A 6,000-nucleotide genomic window follows, 5' to 3' on the forward strand; every position below is an offset into this window, starting at 1 on the left:
CAGTTTGTTCAAATCAGAGTCCTTAAGGATAAGGTGGGGCCAAAGAAAGGGGTCAAAGTTTGACATAGGAATATAAAGAGAATGTTTTAATCTTCTACTCAGAACATGATTGGCCAGAAAAGCTGTAACTTGTCTGATGTATCCTCAGGTAAGGTAGATTCAAGTTTGTTCAAATCATAATCTCTGGGGAAGGTTGGGGGCACAACTGGGTGGGGTTAAATTTTGATTTAGGAATATATAGAGAATTTGTTTTTCTTAATACTTTTTTTTCGTAGAAAAAGTACAACTTTACTGAAGGCAGTCTTAGATAGAGAAGATTCAAACTCGTCAAAATCATATTTTTCAGGAGTAGGATAGGGTCACTTTTGGGGGTCCAATTTTACAGAGGAAAACATTCAGATATATGATGTAACTTTTCACTCAGCAAATTTCATAAACATTCATAAGTTATCGACAAATTAAGCGCTGCTAATGAAACCATGACAAATTTCGAGAGAGTGCTAAGAATGACGTCCTTTCGATCAATAACAACGCCAAAATTGTGAGTAAAATTCCTAGAAACCGCCACTGTACGGGTTCCATTTATTCAGACCTTCTCACTATTCGAACAATCTGTTGTTTGTTGGGTTGTTTTTTACTACGGTATTCTCTTGCATAATTTTTATAATTATAAATGGATACTCTATTTGATAAAACAGTCTTTTTTAAAACTAAAGGTGCTCGTTTTCTTGCCAGATTCATTTTGAAGAAAATTCATTCCAACCAAAGAAATATGATGCTGTTGTGTGATGTCACAAAAGAGTACTTTTTCACCAACCTTTTTATATGGGAAAAATTTAAATGATTTTACTTTTCTTTGAACCATATTTACTAATCCTGGACAACCATTTTTAATTTATACGAATTTTAAATGGTATCAGATATTCTGGGACACCCTGTACAAAGGAAAACATTTGACAAGTCATCCTTTGACAAAAAGGACCCAATGATATTTTAATACAGGATCTGTTTTGCTAAATTTTCCAGATATTTTATAAATGACTCCGTAAAGCTGGTTTTAGGATTTCTATTGCTGCTCTGGTGAGCAATGTGGCCCATGGGCTTCTTATTTAGTTTTTTTTTAACCATAGGAAATAAAACAAGAGGCCACATCGCTCACCTGAGCAACAATTGCCTTAATTCTGATCAAAATAGCATTACAGTATCAACATATCTTGACAACTGAGTACAGTACATTTTGTTGTTGTGCCTGTAAGAAGATTTTTCTCTATTCCTATACCCCCCCCCCCCCCCATTTCGTGGCCCCACTTTTCTCTGGGGAATCATCAAACTTAAATCTGCATAACCTGTGCTTTCACACTAAGTACTGAGTTTTGGACCGAAAACTTTCCCAGAATATTTTTAAAGATTTTCTAAACATGATCCCCCTATTGTGGCCCCACCCTACCCCCGGGAACTATGATTTGAACAAACTTGAATCTACACTACCTGAGGATGTTTCCATTTTAATTTGAGCTTTCCTGGCCTGATAGTTTTTGAGAAGAAGATTTTTAAAGATTTTTAAAGATTGTCTCTATATATTCCTATGTAAAACTTGATCCCCCAATTGTGGCCCCACCCTACCCCCGGGGATCATGATTTGAACAAACTTGAATCTACACTACCTGAGGATGCTTCCATTTTAATTTGAGCTTTTCTGGCCTACTAGTTTTTGAGAAGAAGATTTTTAAAGATTTTTTCAATATATTCCTATGTAAAACATGATCCCCCTATCGTGGCCCCACCCTACCCCCGGGGACCATGCTTTGAACAAACTTGAATCTACACTACCTAATGATGCCTCCACACAAGTTTAAGCTTTTCAGGCAGAATAGTTTTTGAGAAGAAGATTTTTGAAAAATACCAACAAATTTTCAATAATTCTCAATTATCTCCCCTTTAAAGAGGGCGTGGCCCTTCATTTGAACAAACTTGAATCCCCTTCACCTAGTGGTGCTTTGTGCCAAATTTGGTTGAAATCTGCCCAGTGGTTCTTGAGAAGAAGATGAAAATGTGAAAAGTTGACAACAACGACAACAACGACGACGACAGACAACGGACAAATTGTGATCAGAAAAGCTCATTTGAGCCTTTTGCTCAGGTGAGCTAAAAAGGATATACAAACACGTAGTTTTGTTTTTGAAAGTGTGCAGCCGGGGGCAGCATCACCAAAAACATCTTGACAAGCAATTACAGAATTGTAACTTCAATTCAATTAAATAAATATTCTTTATTGTCCGTTTCATTTATTACATGCTCCGACAAAAGTGGAGTAGGGGGATCCATGATATTTCCCATTTAATATACATGTATATGTAAAGTTAAGAAAAGTGCATACAAAAAAGCAGCCACCCCCCCCCCCCCCTCCCATGCTACGTGCCTGTGATGTGTACACACGGTGTGCTCTAGAGTATTCTCACGATCCCAATTTGGACTCGTCCACTATTCGGCGCGCAAAAACTATGATTGAGACATTTTAGCGCGAAGTCCTGCTTTACCATTCATAGATCTCAACCCGTTGGTATAAATTAACTTATTTATTAGCATAGATCCATTGGAAGGAGGTCAAATGATGTTTTTTTACATTTGGGTTGGAACAACTGCATAAAATATTGTTCTTTAAATCAATATTTCAAGATGACTGATCGAAAATCGGGTTACACCCCGCTCCGTCGATTTAGTTCCTCCAGTAAACATTCCAGCTGTATGAATATATATATTTCTTTTAATCCAAACTAATTATTCTTTGATAATGATAATCCAACACCAATTATTATTTACATTGTACCGAAAAAGACAATGTGTTACAACTTGTTGCGATGACCCCCCCCCCCCCCCTTCCACCGTTCAAATATGGCTAATCTATTATTAAATCAGGATTACACACATGCATGGTGAAAAACCCCTTTACTTGAAAACTCTTGCTCATTGTTGTTATAACATTCCACATAACATTTTCATCAATTGTGCATGTAAATTAACCATGCATCGGTTAATCTTTTTTGTTAAAAATCTTGATATTGCTTGCTCCCATTGTCTGCACTGTTTCGGAGATGGCAACTTTTTAACCTTTTGTAAAAATTATGTCTTAAAGTACTTAAAATTTTAAGGTGCTGGGTCTACATTTATACCTATATATCATCAATTATGCATCCGGATCCGCGTCAACAAACTATCATATGGCATGTTGCAATATTCGATCTTTTCCATTGGTATTGTATAAATATTCATTTGTATTGAGTAATGTTCTATTTGTTTTGTATAATTTTCCATTTTTATTGTATAATTTTCTATTTGTATTGTTTAATTTTTCATTTGCATTGTATAAAGTTCATTTTTATTGTATAATCTTCTATTTGTTTTTTATAATTTTCTATTTGTATTCTTTAATATTCCATTTGCATTTCATCTGTATTGAATAATTTTCCATTAGTATTGTATAATTTTCATAGTGGTGGTTTACCAAATTGATGCAAGAACGTAAAAAAAATCATTTAAAAAAGGCCAGACCCTTTCCATAGAGGGTCTGCTTAAAAAAAACGTTTATTGAAAGAAATTGTATGCAATAAATGTATAAATAAGGTTAGAAATATGCCATAAGGGGAAAATTTAATGAAAATAAAAAAGGAAAGTCCCGGGGTCTAGATACTTGGGTCGGGGTATGAAAGTGGGAGAGGGGAAAGGTCCTGTCCTCAAGCATCTGTTACCTGCCCTACGGTAAAAAAAAAACGCAAAAAAATGTGAACGTAAATCATATTTGTTTTTTATTTTGAAAGTTGTAACCATTCTTACTCGCGTAAATTTTACTTAATATGTTCTAAGTAACTTTTGATAAAATGATCCGATATAAAGTTATCATATATATATATATATATATATATATATATATATATATATATATATATATATATATATATATATATATATATATATATATATATATATATATATATTCCTCCCTTTATTTAACACATTGGGCTACTACAAGCACCCTGTGATAGCTGGGGCAGAAAAAAATTCGTTGTAGAATGCAAGGTATCTACAGTCCAGGCTCTTTAAACTTGCAGTGCATGAATCTCTGTCCGTTTAAATTGCATAGAATCAGCTGATTTCATCAAAAGAAAACATTTGGGATGACCCCCACGTAGACAAACAATGTAGTAAATGCCTGATTTTTTTATTTTTATTTTTATCTTAAAATGATAATTATATCAGTTGTAATTTATGTAAAAAAAAATTTAAAAATCTAGGGCAGAATAATTCATGCAAACAAAATAATCATTATAAAATCTAGGGTAGGACAAAAAGACCCGGCCTCGTTAAGTACGGATTAAATGCTCTTTACTTTTGAATGAATGTTTCTTTTGCTATTTAATGTAAATATTCAGATAATTATTTCTTTGTTGAATATATAAGGAAAAAATTGAGGACATGTACACTTCAGAAAAATATACAACCTTCTCAGTCACCTTAAGCTTGTTTTGTGAAAATTATTTTTATTCTGGAATAATCACAATGTATATATGCTCAAACGAACAACAGTGGAAATATTGTGAATTTGTAAATCATTCTTTAGAGTTTAGAAATAAAGTGTGTAAAAATGAACAAAAAATACTGGTTTCCGATTGAATAACATAGTTGGAGCTAACATTTATACTTTTTGAGCATTGATTGACACTGATCAGCATAAAATTAATTTGACTTTTGGCGCAGTTAGATTTATGAATATCTTCAATTTTAACCATAAAAATTAAACTGAATCTTTCTCCAGAAATGTTGTATGAAATAAGTCAATTTAAAAATGAAATGCTTTCTTTGCCGTTCGTACGCGGGTATGAAAGCCAGCATTGCAGAAAATGCATAACCCTTGTATAAAAATTGCCGTACTTTTCGCAGCTCAACATAGAATTGACGGCTTCACTTTTGCGCTAAGCCCATCTCCTAAATATCTTTGATATCAAATAGTCACTGGCTTAATTAATATTTTTTCTGCAATGCTTAGCTTGGATGAAGCTACTAATAAGAATTTCTTAAAATGTTCTACATCTATTGAAGTTCGCGAGAGTTATCTCTCTTGCAGTCTTGTCACAGTTAAATGTTTACAGCATCTCCGAAATCAACGTCGCGCGTAGATTCTCATATTCTTTCAGGACGCCGATAGCTTAGCACTTGGAATTTTCAAAGCAAAATCAAGAAACAATCAACATAGAATCAACAGCACAAGTACAAAAAGGCATTGTAAACATTATTCATTATGGATACTTAAATCAAAGCTGGCATTAATTTAGCTAAAAAAAGCATCTAAAGTTGTATATATAAACAAGAGGCCCATGGGTCACATCGCTCACATGAGCAACAATGGCGAACTACATTGACTTAACACACTTTACGGTCAGACGCGAACTATCTTCCATTATTTTCTATGTTTTCCTATCTCCACAATATAAAGATTTCCACCAAGTAATTCCATAATTATATTTTCCTGTTATATGATACTTTTTTATTTAGATATAAAGTGTTCAATTGAAAATATATACTATGACTTTATTTATAAACATTCAAATGCATTTTGCATGCTATTTTAAGGAAAATTCTAAATATTATAGCTCTAAAAAAAAGCCTGGTATAAACCTTCAATTTTTGGGAATTAACAGGTTTAAATGTTAATAAATAAGGAATGCTTTATCAAGGAAAATTTTATAAAATTGAGGAACGTCTCGTGTGTCCTTAAATAATTTAGAACAGTAAAAATTTAATAGCGAGCGCAGCTCGCCGGCGCGCAGCGCCGGCGCGAAGCGAGCTCTACCGGCAAGGCGTGTGTGAATAGAAAATTCGGACTATAGTTGCACATTCATTCAACGGATTTTTTTGGCGTCAGTAAATCGGACCAGTAATGCATCGTTTTAATCGTCCCAGTAGTTCCATGTAATCATGGCAATTTTTATCACTTCACACTCTCAC

Source organism: Crassostrea angulata, chromosome 5 (genome assembly GCF_025612915.1).
Source record: "Crassostrea angulata isolate pt1a10 chromosome 5, ASM2561291v2, whole genome shotgun sequence".
Lineage (NCBI taxonomy): Eukaryota > Metazoa > Mollusca > Bivalvia > Ostreida > Ostreidae > Magallana > Magallana angulata.